General features: G+C 41.5%; 1 long non-coding RNA gene and 1 pseudogene across 2 annotated transcripts in view; both read left to right on the top strand.

The window, feature by feature from the left end:
* Positions 1 to 14,628, top strand: part of LOC137216746 (uncharacterized) — a 50,628-nt gene extending 36,000 nt beyond the window's left edge. The window contains exons 5-6 of one of the 2 annotated variants that reach the window (XR_010939840.1): positions 11,943 to 12,118; positions 12,909 to 14,628. This is a non-coding gene — a long non-coding RNA (uncharacterized lncRNA). The remainder of the gene's footprint in view (positions 1 to 11,942; positions 12,119 to 12,908) is intronic. The other variant, XR_010939839.1, reaches the window with a different exon arrangement.
* LOC137217246 (AFG1-like ATPase pseudogene) lies at positions 3,499 to 5,584 on the top strand (annotated as a pseudogene).
* Positions 14,629 to 15,549: the final 921 nt, after the last annotated feature.

Genomic DNA, 15,549 nt, shown 5'->3' with positions numbered 1-15,549 from the left:
TGCAATGAACATTTTGGTACATGACTCTTTTTGAATTTCGGTTTTCTCAGGGTATATGCCCAGTAGTGGGATTGCTGGGTCATATGGTAGTTCTATTTGTAGCTTTTTAAGGAACCTCCATACTGTTCTCCATAGTGGCTGAACCAATTCACATTCCCACCAGCAGTGCAAGAGTGTTCCCTTTTCTCCACACCCTCTCCAGCATTTATTGTTTCTAGATTTTTTGATGATGGCCATTCTGACTGGTGTGAGATGATATCTCATTGTAGTTTTGATTTGCATTTCTCTAATGATTAATGATGTTGAGCATTCTTTCATGTGTTTGTTGGCAGTCTGTATATCTTCTCACATGAAGTTTTGATATAGCTGTCTATATATGTACAGGGTTGTTTTAAGTTGCTAGACTCTTTCCCACCTAGAGGAGTTCCTTTAGCATTTTTTGCAAAGCTGGTCTGGTGGTGCTGAATTCTCTTTGCTTTCGCTTGTCTGTAAAGCTTGTGGTTTCTCCATTAAATCTGAATTAGAGCCTTGCTGCGTAGAGTATCTTGGCTATAGGTTCTTCCCTTTCATCACTTTAAACATATTGTGCCATTCCCTTCTGGCTTTCAGAGTTTCTGCTGAGAGATCAGCTGATAACCTTATGGGAGTTTCCTTGTATGTTATTTGTCATTTTTCCCTTTTTGCTTTTAGTATTGTTTCTTTGTCTTTAATTTTTGTCAGTTTGATCACTATGTGTCTCAGCGTGTTCCTCCTTGGGTTTTTCCTGCCTGGAACTCTACGCTTCCAGGACTTGGTTGACTGTTTCCTTTCACATGTTAGGGAATTTTTCAGCTATTATCTCTTCAAATATTTTCTTGGGTCCTTTCTCTCTCCTCCTTCTGTGACCCCTGTAACGCCCATGTTGATGTGTTTAATGTTGTCCCAGAGGTCTCTTAGGCTGTCTTCATTTCTTTTTTCTTTATTCTGTTCCACGGCTGTGATTTCCACCATTCTGTCTTCCAGGTTACTTATCCGTTCTTCTGCCTCAGTTATTCTGTTATTAATTCCTTCTAGTGTATTTTTAATTTCAGTTATTGTATTGTTCATCTCTGTTTGTTCTTTAGTTCTTCTAGGTCTTTTTCAAACATTTCTTGCATCTTCTCCATCCTTGCCTCCATTCTTTTTCCAAGATCCTGGATCACCTTCACTTTCACCATTCTGAATTCTTTTTCTTGAAGGTTTCCTATCTCCACTTCATTTAGTTCTTTTTCTGGGGTTTTATCTTGTTCCTTCATCTAGGACATAATCATTTTGTCTAACTTTCTGTGGTTGTGGTTTTCATTCTGCAGGCTGCAGGATTGTAGTACTTCTTGCTTCTTCTGTCTGCCCTCTGGTGGATGAGGCTATCTAAGAGGCTTGTGCAAGCTTCCTGATGAGTGGAACTGGTGGTGGGTAGGCAGGGCATGCTCAGTAAAACTTTAATCCACTTGTCTGCTGATGGGAGGGGTGTGTTCCCTCCATGTTGGTGTTTGGCCTGAGGCAACCCCCGCACTGGAGCCTGCAAGCTGTTTGGTGGGGCTAATGGGGGCCTCCGGGAGGGTTCACACCAAAGAGTACTTCCCAGAACTGGTGCTGCCAGTGTCCTTGCCCCCATGATGAGCCAAAGCCGCCCCCCACCTCTGCAGGAGACCCTCCAACACTAGCAGGTAGGTTTGGTTCAGTCTCCTGTGGGGTCACTGCTCCTTTCCCCTGGGTCCTGGTGCGCATGAGACTTTGTGTGTGCCCTCCAAGAGTGGAGTCTCTTGTTTCCCCCAGTCCTGTGGAAGTCCTGCAATCACATCCTGCTGGCCTTCAAAGTCCGGTTCTCTGGGGATTCCTTCTCCTGTTGCCGAGCCCCCAGGTTGGGAAGCCTGACACGTGGCTCAGAACCTTCACTCCAGTGGGAGAACTTCTGTAGTATAATGGTTCTCCAGTTGTGAGTCGCCCACCCAGCAATTATGGGATTTGATTTTTTCATGATTGTGCCTCTCCTACCATCTCATTGTGGCTTCTCCTTTGTCTTTGGATGTGGGGTATCTTTATTTGTGGGTTCCAGCGTCTTCCTCTCAATGGTTATTCAGAAGATAGTTGTGATTCCAGTACTCTGGCAAGAAGGGGTGAGCACACATCCTTCTACTCCCCCATCTTGAGCCAATCTTCCATAAATGTTTAAATAATAAGCTTTAATATCAATAGTATATTTTTGTTAAAATAAAACTTAATTTTCTTTCATCTGCTATGAAGACAGGGTTTCTTTGACTGTAGGTCTGCTCTTGATAAGAGATTGGGAAAGGTTTTTCTGTACCTTTTAAATAATCTGCCTAGAAAGGTGATAGTTTTTCTCTTTCCAAAATAATTTCCTGTGCTTCATGTTGTGTTTATCATGTCTTTAATTACATAAGAAAACAGTCTTCTCAGTATTAAAATAGCTACGTTTTGCTCACAACTATGTAACCTGCTGTATTTGCTTTTAAATTCTTTTATTGTCACTTTGGTTAAATAGGTAATTAAGTATTGTTCCATAATGATCTGTGATCCCATTTAGTCAAATGTCCCTTTCTCTTAAACTATCTATAACCCCATGTTACTTTGGGGATCTCAAGAAGAGATAAAAAGAGCAAAAATCATTAGAAAACCTTGGTGTCTACTATTCATGGATAAGTACTCTTAAGAGGTGAGTGTATATTTGTTTTCAGAAATTTTGTTATGCAAATATAACCTGCATTTTTAAGATGAGCAATGAGATGATACCCTACATACGGTTTTGTAAACTGCTTTTTTTCTACAAACATCATATTATGGAGGTCAATTCAAGCCAATCAGTATAAGCCCACATAATAATAAAATGGCCTTAAGCACTAATGGTCAATTTAGGTATGATAATAATAAGAATGGTTAATATTATTACTGACTTCCTCTGGCCCTACAGTGTTGTAAGTGCTAAACCTATACTTGGTCATTTAATTCCCACCACGTCCTGTGAGGAGAAGCTACTGTTTCTGAACTGTAACCATCAGGGAACTGAGGCACAGTGATGGCAGTGCTAGCCAGTCACAAGATTAAGATATGAACCAGTTCTGCGTGGCAGCTGAGCCCCACACCTAACTAGTGCACACTAGTGCTTCTCATCTGATAAGACCCTCAACATTACTGTTCATCAGGGCACAGCGAAATAAAACTAACGTCCCATGGTTTTTTCTCAGTTAGCTGGGCAAAAGTTTAAACAACAGATCTTAATCAGTGTGGTTTGGAATTTGGAGACCTGTGTCCTGTTATATTGTGGAAGGGGCTCCTGCAACATTCTGTCTCCCTTCCTGTGCCTCAGGGATGTTCCCCTACTAAAGTGGATAACTTCCCTGTGCTTGGAGCAGAAAATGTTTATGTTTCTCCAGCCTTTTTAATATTTTGTATAATTTCAAGGGCAATGGGAATTTATTACAGTTAAAAATAGATAACATACAAAGGGAAATAAGATAATAATACCTCAAAGCCCACCATCTGAAGAAAAGCCCTTCTAGGCGCTTAGCGCCGAGCCGGCTGAGAGGAAGATGTGTTGGGTGCAGGGCTTGGGCTGCTGCTCTCGCCCCTTCGGTCACCGCCCCTGGAAACCCCTTTTGTAAAGCCTATACAGTTCAGACCCCCGAGAGTATGTCTCCAACTGCTGCTACAGAGGTTTATTCAAAAGCTTTAGCTGTTTGTCATGGACCACTGGACCTCTGTGACTTTCTGATCAAAGCTCGTGAGCTAAAGGACGATGAACATCACAGAAGAGTCATACAGTGTTTGCGGGAATTACATGAGGACCTTAAAGGATACAGTATAGAGGCAGAAGGCCTTTTCTTTCTAAGGTGCAGGGAAAACAATGATGATGGACATGTTTTATACTTATGTGGAAATGAAGAGGAAAAAACGGGTTCATTTTCATGGTTTCATGCTAGATGCTCACAAAAGAATACACCGCCTTAAACAGAGTTTGCCATAAAGGAAACCAGGACTCATGGCTAAATCATACGATCCAATAGCTCCTATAGCTGAAGAAATCAGTGAAGAAGCATGTCTCTTATGCTTTGATGAATTTCAGGTCACTGACATTGCTGATGCCATGATTCTGAAACAGCTTTTTGAAAATCTGTTCAAAAATGGAGGTCGTCGGGCTTCCCTGGTGGCGCAGTGGTTGAGAGTCCGCCTGCCAATGCAGGGGACACGGGTTCGTGCCCCAGTCCAGGAAGATCCCACATGCCGCGGAGCGGCTGGACCTGTGAGCCATGGCCGCTGAGCCTGCGCATCCGGAGCCTGTGCTCCGCAACGGGCGAGGCCACAACAGTGAGAGGCCCGTGTACCGAAAAAAAAAAAATGGGGTCGTTGTTGTGGCAACATCCAACAGGCCACCAGATGTTCTCTATTAAAATGGACCCCAAAGAGCTAACTTTGTACCATTCATAGCTGTCCTGAAGGTCTCTGAGGCAATGAGAGAGAGGAATGCATGTATGTGGGCAATGCTGTATTTCTTTCTGGAATACTGTAATATGGTCCAGCTAGATTCTGGGATAGATTATCGGAAAAGGGAACTTCCTGCTGCAGGAGAACTCTACTATCTCACAAGTGAAGCTAATGTGGAGGCTGTCATGGATAAGTTGTTTGATGAGCTGGCTCAGAAACAAAGTGATTTAACTAGACCAAGGATTCTAAAAGTGCAAGGCAGAGAGCTGCGGCTGAATAAAGCCTGTGGAACCGTTGCCGACTGCACATTTGAAGAGCTATGTGAGAGAGATCCCATCCAGGATACCACATTACCTTTAGTCATCATGCCTCCTTAGAGTCCTCTTAGTTGTGACAATTTCTCAGACTTTCCTTCTTTTTGATGACCCTGACAGTTTTGGGGAATACTCGTCAGTTATTTTGTAGACTGTCCCTCGAATGGGATTTGTCTGATGTTTTTCTCATGATTTGACTGGAATTGTGGGCTTTGGGAAGAAGACCACAGAGGTCAAGTGCTCTTTTCATCAGATCATATCAAGGGCACATATGATCAATGTGACTTAACACTGTTGATGTTAACCTTGATCACACTTGTCTGAGGTAGTGTTTGTCTCCACTATAAAGTTACTCTTTTCCCCCTCTTTCCATAGTGAACTCTTTGGAAGGAAGTTCTTGCTGAGTTTTCATGTAGCAGCAAAGAAGAAAATCCACAACTATTTAACAAGGCTGTTAAAATACTTTCCCCTTTTCCAGCTACATATTTGTGTGAGGCTAGATTTTCTTATATGACTCAACCAAAGCAACATATAACAATAGTCTGACTGTAGAAGCAGGTATGAGAATTCCACTATCTCCTATTATGCCAGACATTAAAGAGATTTGCCCAAAGTATAAAACAATGCTACTCTTCTTACTATTTTCATTTTAGAAGTATAATTATTTTCATAAAAATGTTATTTCTGTTAATTTTATAGGTTGAATATAATGGTTTTATCATTGTTATTTTAAATAAATTAATAAATATTTTATTTAAAAAAAGCCCTTCTAATGTTTTCATCTGCATTATATTCCTCCAGAATTATACTTATGCAGGTATTGTATATTTATACATGTATGCATACATTTATATATTTACATACAAATCATAAGATCTCATCTTACACTTAATTTTATAACTTATCTCACTGTAGTGGGTTGAATTGGGTGCCCCCAATATTTCGAAATCATAACACCCCCATACCTTAGTTGGAAATAGGGTCTTTGCAGATATAATTAAGTTAAAGATCTCAAGAGATGATTGGATTTAGGATGGTCCCTAAACCCAATGACTAATGTCCTTATAAAAGAAAGGAGGGAGATTTCACACACCGAGGGAAGAAGGCCATGTGAAGACAGAGGCAGAGACTGGAGTTATGCTGGCACAAACCAAGGGAAGCCAGGAGCCACCAGAAGCTGGAAGAGGAAAGGAAGAATTCTCCTCTGGGGCTTCCTTGGAGGCGCAGTGGTTGAGAGTCCGCCTGCCGATGCAGGGGACGTGGGTTCGTGCCCCGGTCCGGGAAGATCCCACATGCCGCGGAGCTGCTGGGCCCGTGAGCCATGGCCGCTGCCTGCCGACACCTTGATTTCAGATTTCTGGTCTCTAAAACTATGGGATAATGCATTTCTGTTGTTCTAAGCCACGAAGTTCCTGTTAATTAGTAACAGCAGCCCTAGGAAACAAACACACACACTAACCGTATACTCCAAATGTCATTGATTGTGAATAAACACCACTCTGTATCCTATGTTTTTGTGTGTGCCTGTGGGGATAGTAATGATAATAAAGATATATGCAAAAAATAAATATGGCGGGCTTCCCTGGTGGCGCAGTGATTGAGAGTCCGCCTGCCGATGCAGGGGACACGGGTTCGTGACCCGGTCCGGGAAGATCCCACATGCCGCGGAGTGGCTGGGCCCGTGAGCCATGGCCACTGAGCCTGCGCATCCGGAGCCTGTGCTCCGCAACGGGAGAGGCCACAGCAGTGAGAGGCCCACATACCGCAAAAAAAAAAAATAAATAAAATAAATATGGCTAAATTTTTAAACTCCTAATGATTTTTACTGTATTGATTCATTTAATGCTCCAGGCACCCCTAAGAGGTAGATACAGTTGCTCAACCCCATTTTCTAGATGAAAAACTGAGGGACGGGGAGAACTTGGCCTAGGACTACACAGTTAGAGAACAGGACAGCTTGGGTTTGTACCTCACGCTCCAGAGCCTGGGAAACTGTCAAAGATTTGTTGTTAAGTAACAGAAGCAGTCTGCATAGCATGTATAATTTAGGAGGTCATTAAGGCAATTTTCATGTATTAACATATTTATACAAATAGCTGGACCTAGTGACCTTGGTGAGAGCACGTTCATTGCAAGATTCAATAGTGCAGTGAGATAAGAGGTTAGTGGGAAGTGAAGAATGTTAACCGGGAATGCAGAAAATGCTTTCTGGAACTTTGATTTTGAAGGACGGGGGAGAAAGGGAGAGAGAAACAGAGGCAGACAGAGAGAGAGAGAGAGAGAGAGAGAGAGAGAGAGAGAAACAGAGACAGAGACAGACACAGAGAGAAGGCCTGTGACTGAATGGGGAAAAGGGGTCCAAAGAGGGATTTTCTTTTACATCTTCAGTTCCTTGAAAGTGCAAAAGTTAATATTGCAGGAGTCATGTCATCTCAGATTTAACCTTTGAAAGAAATTTCCCATATTTCCCTCTTATTTCCACTTTAGAGTTAATGGGATGCCTCCAATGAACAGTATGGGTTTTTGAGCTCAATATATATTGAGCTATGAGTGATAGGAAGAATGGATAATTGTGTGTCAAAGAAATGGTAGTAATTTGTGGATCTTTGCCTCTCAGGGAGGCAGCAGGTGGCTGAAATCCTGGTGCGACATGATCTGAGGACCCCTGCACTGTTGAATGGGAGACAGGTCTAGAATTTTCCTATAAACGTATTAACATGCGCAGCAGTCCAGGAGCAGCAGTTAGGCAAACACTACGGCTTGCTGCCCTGGTGCCATCTCTCACTGAGCTCACCAGGTGAGTCAAAGGCAAGCCTGTCTTCCCAGCATGGGGAACTGGATTAGGGTCGGCGCAGAGGCACGATGTTGGGCAGCTCTTAGGAGCTTCTGAGTCTCCCAAGAAGCTAGAGATCCTTCTGTCGTTAAAACTTTGAACTCAAGGCATACCAGAGAGAGATTTGCTTCCTTCATAAACATATCTACATTCTCATTAGGAGAAAGAATGAAAAACACCTTTCCACAGTGCCTGCCTTAGCCCTAAGGCTCAGCCAGCCCCTGCTACTGAGCCTTGACTTTTAAAGAGCCCTTGAAGTCCCACAATGTACCATATACTTTGAACAGGTTTTCTCATTTTCTCCTTGGGATGGCTGTGTGACAAAAGGATCCCGAGTCCCATTTCATAGACAACAAAGCTCAGGCTCATAGAACCGACAGCACCTCTCCAGATAAGTGGCAGGATTCAAATGAAGTTACATCCCTTGCCCTAAGGAGAGAGAGGACACAGGGCAGCCTCCCTTTGAGAAAATGGGCTTCCAAGGCTTGAGAAGTGAGCATCTTACACTCCCCTGATATTGTGGCCCCATGGGTACTCACCCAAAAATCCCTCTTGACGATGAAGATGATAGTGCACATATGTGTGCACATACATTCTTCACGTCATAAACATTCATTACATTCAATTTTATAGAAGAACAAAGTAGCTTTTAAAATTGAATTGACGGTGCGTGTATGTGTGTGTTTCTATATGTCCTATGGCTTGTACACTCCACTTCACAATCTTTATCTTCATATCAGACCAGAGCTTGATTCCTATCTCAGATTTAGATATGCCAGAAAAATGGTAGATACAGAGAAATTGCCACCAGCAAGTGAAAAATTCCGGAAAACACTGGCTAACACCATTAACCCAGAGCCCAAACTTCGTCCTCACTCTCCTCGGCCAAGCTCCCTGGTCGGAGCCTCAGAGCTGCAATCTTGGATCTGGCCAGCAGGTGGCTTCCACCTCCATTTTTCTTTCACAAAGAAAATGAGCACATGAGGCCAAGGATAAGAAGATCTTGGAATGTTTTGTTTACTAAGACACTAATTATGTTTGTGAAACTTAGATGTATTACTAGAGCAGTCCCATCTGCTGTTGACCCGAAAAGAACATCGAGTTTATTGAGGTATCTCCTAAGTGTAGGTTGAAGTGTCCACACTGCAGACGGGGGGTGGGGGGTGGGGTGGGGGGGTCCCTCCCAGAGAGTAGGGTGTTCACCCTCCACCCCCACCCACCCCGTAGAGTCTGTCCAGAACTTTTCCCACTCCCTGTCATACCCTGTCCATGACACTGGGCACAGCCGCCAAGACCCCGCTCTGGAGCCCCATTCTCTCTTCCACCTCCCACCAGTCCTGTAAAGCCCTTCAACAGCCGACTGTTGCCAACACGCTACTGCCACCTGCTATTTCGTCTTCGTATTCAAGACCCGGAGTATATGTTTTTACACTCTTCTTTTACACCTAACAGGTTTTTCAGGCAAAATTAGAATCATTCTATACATAGGTTCATGGGCTGCGTTTTGAGGAAGAGGATGGTATTTTTTTGCTCTTTGAATGAACGTCTTTGTAGAGAAGTTTGACAATGGAGGTACGATGGTGCCACCTCGTGACAGTGGACCGAACTGCAGCATGAACATCGCTGAGCCAGAATGTGGGAGCGAAAGGCCTAAATCCAGAGAGCTTTCTGGAAGTCTGGGTGGAAAAGGGACACACTCCAGGTACAGGGATACTGAGGTATCTAGACAGAAAGTGCAGCCTCTTTCTATGCTGAGTGGAAAGCTCTATGTGATTTCAACAGAAAGACCATTTTTATTTTTATGTTTTAACAGAAAGGTTTTTTTTTTATTATTTTTAAAGACCTCTGGATAAAGAGGTATACACCTATATAAGCAAAACTGGATCCCTGTCATTTATGATCATTGTAACCCACCTTGGCACTTATTGTGACCATATTTCCATGTAGATGAGTTTCTGTGATAACATTTTAAGTTACTTGACAATAAAATTTCACTTATTTTTTTTATATTGCCCTGGTTGTTGCATTATATGAATGCTCCAGAATTCACTTTTCCAGTACTAGTGATGTAAATATAGTTCCTTTACCACGTTTTCTATTACAAACTATAGTGTGCTTAACATTCTTGTTCATATACATGCAGATATCTTAGTAAGCATTTTTATAAGTTCTGGAAGTGTTCTTTCAAAACAATGAAAAAACTTTTATTTGAACAAACTCTTACTATTTTATATTTCTAACAATACTATATGAAAATTCCTGTTTCTGCACACTTTAGAAATAATGTGAATCGCTGCTAATCTGATAGGCAACAAATCCTCTCTCCTTGTCGTCACTATAACTCGTTTTTGCTGCCTGACTAGAATTCCATCCTATGGATGAGACATAATGGAGTCTCACAACCTCGTGTCATTTGGAATTCAGTGTTCCTTATATTCCCCATTGTCAAGGCTGTGTGGATGGCATTTAACTGCGCTGAAGGGCACAGTTCAGGATTCATGTGGCTATTTGCACATGAGCGGAATGTGTCCTCTTTGAGCACACATTGCGCTCTCTTGTGAGAGTCCTAGGATTCAAAACGCAGCCTGGTCGATGTATGAATATATATGGTGTGAGTGTGTCAGTGTATGGGTGCATGTGTGTGTGTGCGCACTGACAACCACATTTCCTTCTGTTTCTTTCAACCCCTTCATGGCCTTGCTTCTCATTCGCTCTCCCTTCCTAAATCCAGGCCCAGGAATGAAGGTAGGGAATTATCAGGATGGCAATCCTTATAACCAACTCCTATCACCATCCTTAACTACGTCCGTCCTGAATGTAACTTGCTTGTTATGGTGGTACAAAAGAAGACCAGGCCAACATCATATTTTATTTTTAATTTTTTAATTTTAAACAGCTTTCTTTGGGTAAAGTTTACAGGCAATAACGTTCACACACTTTGAGGGTACAGTGTGATGATTTTTAGTAAATGCATGCAACCGTCACCATAACTGAATTTTAGGCATTTCTGTAGTTCCCAACACTTCCATAATGTTTGAAAACACTGAAGCCCCGTACCCATACTTAGTACCAGGCAAGCACTGATTTGCTGTCTGTCTCTATGGATTTGCCTATTTTGAACATTCCCTATAAATTGAGTCACATAGTATTTGGTCTTTTATGTTTGACTTTGTTCACTAGCATAATGGTATCAAAGATCGTATATGTTGTACATGTATCAGTGCTTCATTCATTTCATGGCTGAATAATAGTTTGTTGTATGACTATGCCAAATTTTACTTGTGCACTTATCAATTGATAGGCATGTGAGTTGTTTCCACTTTTTGGGTGTTATGAGTAATGTTACTATGAATATTTTTCTCCGAGTTTTTATGTAGACGTGTTTTTATTTCTCTTGAGTGTGTAACTAGAACTGGAACTGCTGGGCCATACGGCCCCTCAACACGTGAGACAACATTACAATTTCAGATGATTTCATTCCATAATTGGAAATACCGTGAGAAAAAAAAAGACAGGTGAGACAGAGTCTAGTGAGGAGACCCTAATAAACATTGTTATCCTGCTGTAGACCTATTTGTAAAATCCCTTTCAATGATGCAAAAGTATGAGACATGTGGGGGACATTTTCAACTTCATTTGAAAGCCTACTGTCTATAGCACACACTTCCCCATTACCTGACTTGGTCTCCATGCAAGGTGTTTTACAATTCTAGATTTCAGGTAACTGCCAGTATCAGTTTGCAATGTAATCCTTGTCTGTAGACAAGCAACTTAATTGTATCCTGGCTAGGGAAACCTCTGTCTCCATTTGGCCATGCATTTCAACACTCATGATGTATAAATGTGACAAAAAGGTGGTTGTTGACTTTGGCAAGATAAATTTCAGTGGAGGAGTGGAGGGACGTCCCCATTAGATGAGAGATGAAGACTGAGTTGGAGGGGAGGTCGGGGGATGTGAACTGAGTATCAAGAATTCATTGTAGATCTTTAGTTGCAGAGTGCAGAATATATATGTAAAGAGGTCAGTAACCAGAGATGTGGACAGAGGCCCACAGCATTAAATGATGTTCTATAATCACCATTTATAAGATACTTGAGCAGCTTGAAATCTTAATGAGAAGGATCTATCTCTTCTTAGATTTAACATCTGAATTGACCACACCAGCCTTCCCACACTTTATTTCCTTGTTACCATTCTGGAGAAACCTAAAACTTACTGAAGGGATAGTGTAGAGTTTCTTCTTAATGTCTGTTAAACGTATGAACGGATGAATAGGTGAATGCACGACGTGTCAAAGATGTGCTAAGAATTTAAGGATTTTTATCCCTGAGTGCAGAGCTCCTCATGCAGATGACTGAGCCCATGGTGGTGGGTGGCTGAGAGGATGCAGCTTCTCAGGGCTCTGCAACTGACAGCTGCAAGATGGGAGCCCTCAACTTCAGTGTTCAGAGGCACATTTAGGCAGACTGCCACACCTTATGTCCTGGAGGGATCCATCCCTGACCTGAGCAGGTGAGTTCACAGACAGGCTTGCCTTCCATCTGGGGGAACGAGACTACTGTCTGCTCAGAAGCTTGCTGTGGTCCAACTCTTGTGCCATTTCGAAAGACTCAAGAACGAGCAGATCCAGCTCCTCTCTAAACTTGAACTCAACATATATCACAAAGAGATATTCTCAATCTCTTTCTAGGGATACACATTGTCCTTAGGAGGCCCCAGAGGACACACACACACACACACACACACACACACACACACACACACACACACACACACACACACACCCTGGAGCCTTCATGCAGGCAGTAGCCCTAGGAGAACTTGCTGGCTTATAAGGCCGTCACTCATGGTTTGTTAGGTTGCCGATGTCACTGGACCTTTTTGCATTAATAACTAATGCAAATGATGATTAGCAGAAGAGTCTGCATACTAGGGATACTTTTAAATAACCTTACTATCCAATTAAATCTGATGACAATAAGAGAATTTCTATGTTCATGTTTTTCAAGTGTAACAATAAACTACTGAGAATTTCCAGTGTGGGGGTGCATATGGGGAATCCTACAAAGTCTGATATTGCTGGTGGGGATTTCACTTAGTACAACTTTTTCACAGGTTGATTTATCAATATGCATTAATGAATCCAGGAACTTTTGACCTTCATGCATTTGGAGCCTGTTCCTTCAATTATTCATCCTCAGCATAACACCTGTCCCTCTATTATACTGTGCATATTCCTTATGTTGTCTGGGAATTCACTTTCAAACACTAATGACCTAACCACATTCCCTTGTCTCTACAGAACAGGAAATTGAAGTACAGTGATGTTCACCGACTTGAATAAATACAAGCAGGACTATCAGCCTGGCATCGGAAGTGAAGATAGATTTCAGAAGTGACCCAGGTCAGCAGGAAAGCAAGACTTATTTGAATACGGTGTCATGTGCAGCTGAGCATCATGCAGTCTGCACTTGGACATACAGGGTGTCAGTCTCTGCTTTTCCTCTTAAGAGAAGGATGACCCCCAGCCAAGTTGCTTAACCTCTGTACATTACTGTTTCTCCAGCTACAACATGATGTAAAGATATGTTATTCTCTACCTTCCAGGAATGTTGTGGAAAATGCATGAGATAGAAAAAATGCATGCATTCACAATAGATAAGTCCCTATGATTTTCTGGGCCAGAGGTCCTGCCCTAATATATAACTTTTCCCTTCCAACCACCCTAAGACTATTCACAAATGGCCATTCAAGTACAAAGTAATGCAAGGACTTATGCCTACTGAATTCATTCAACACAGAGTATGATAATATCTGAAGTGTAGATTGGAAAGTAATTACGTAGAAATAATAGCTTCTTCCATCCCATCTAAGGTCTCAAAAGTGCTTTACCAGATGGTATCTCATTAGCCTCTACATCTGAGAGGTTTTATCCAAAAAAATGGCCAGCATAGGGGAAACGATTTACCCAAGAACCTATGATGTGCCTGGCCCCCAGTGATTTACTGTAGTGTTCTTCTGCAAAGCCCATTCTTGCTGGGTTACAGTACATGTTATTCTTTTTTTATTATTATTATTGAAGTATAGTTGATTTACAATGTTGTGTCAATTTCTGCTGTACAGCAAAGTGATTCAGTTACACATATATATTCCTTTTGACATTCTTTTCCATTATGGTTTATTACAGGATATTGAATATAGTTTCCTGTGCTATAGAGTAGGACCTTGTCGTTTATCCATTCTATGTATAAATAGTTTGCATCGGATAATTCCAAACTCCCAATTCGTCCCTCCCCCACCCCCTCTCCCCCTTGGCAACCACAAGTGTGTTCCCTGTCTGTGAGTCTGTTTCTGTTTGATAGATAAGTTCGTTTGAGTACACATGTTATTCTTAAGAAATTAACATAATTATTAAAAGTGGAATGGGAAAAGATATGAAATAATGTGAAATGGACCAATGGTTTTCTTTCACACACCCAATGGAAATGCTGGAGTCAGTTTTCCTTTCTCCTAAATTATCTGAGAAATGACTCCAGCACAGAGAAATGACACTGAAGTGAATACGTAATGAAAACTTATACGTTTCCCTTCCATTTAATATTTCCACATTATTGTCTTATAATCATGCTGTTTGGATTGTATCAAGGGAATCTCCTTTAAAGGAAGGTCAGGTATGAGATAAGACTATTCATCCCTATTCAGCACTATATGTATCATCTGCCCGATTGACCTTTTGCTCCTCACAGTAATTGTCTAATATGGATAGAATTGTTCCCATTTTACAAGTGAGGAAAGGCAAATTCAGAGATACTGTGACACAGCTTTTATAAAATTTCCCATCTGCTTTTCACATCCCTTTTTTGCAGCCTCTAATGATCATTGCCTAGAGCTACATTTCATAAAAGGTTGCAAAAGCATGACGTACAAATTCTTTAATTGCTTCTGCATGTATTGGCGGAAATTCTTTTATAAAAGAATTCTTCCCTCAACAACTATGTGTAGGTATAACAAGCACAGGAAAGGCAAGGTGTATATACAGTTCACTGGCAATATTTGCACTTTCAAAAATCAGGTGTTTCCCTAGGATTCTCAAAGGTGAGCAGTGAGTTGGTTTTGTTGGCTTTTTTTTTAGAGTGTCATAGATGTTTCTATATTTGACGTGTTTTAGTGCATGATAGTCATTAATGTTTTTGATGTTCAAATTGTTCTATCTTTGGCCAATGGGAGGCCCTGAGGTTATGAGTCTTTTTGATATAATTTCTGGTATGAGAGTTCCGTCCAGACTCACCTGGTACAATCCTTACCTAGACCAAAAATCAGGCATTTCTCCAAGGAAGCCTGGTTCCTTTTAGTGGGAAATTCAGTCTAGGGACTACAGTTGCTGATTACTACTGTGTTGGTCATTGTTTCTTGCCCTTTCAGTGCATAGAGCCAGTAATATAGGTTTCATATTTAAGAGAATCTACGTCATTGGCTTGCATCCTGGGCTGCTCTTCTGTCCCCTTATAGGTACGCATTTTTATCATCTTTTGTATTAACTGTACAGTTCTTAAAATATAAGGAAATATAACATACATTTGTTTTCTCCCCGTTTCATACGTAAAAGTTGTCATATTCTACACCAGTGCTCTCCAACAGAAACTTCTGTGGAGATGGGAATGTTCTGTATCTGTGCTGTTCAACACAGCAGTCATTAAGTACCTGAGTCTTATTCAGGAATTGAACATTTAGCACCTAAAACGTGGCAACTCTGAGTAACTGATTTTTTAATTTCATGTAATTTGAATTTAATTTACTGTAAATAGCTACTTGAGGCTAGTGGCCGTCATATTGGACAGCAGCAGCTCCACACACTTTTCTGCACCTGGCTTTTATCACTGAACAATATATCCTGGAGATGACTCCACAACAGTACAGAGGAGGAGTCTTCATTGCTTTTTACA

The sequence above is a fragment of the Pseudorca crassidens genome, chromosome X (assembly GCF_039906515.1).
Source record: "Pseudorca crassidens isolate mPseCra1 chromosome X, mPseCra1.hap1, whole genome shotgun sequence".
NCBI classification, from domain to species: domain Eukaryota; kingdom Metazoa; phylum Chordata; class Mammalia; order Artiodactyla; family Delphinidae; genus Pseudorca; species Pseudorca crassidens.
This window is presented reverse-complemented; position numbering and strand designations above follow the sequence as displayed.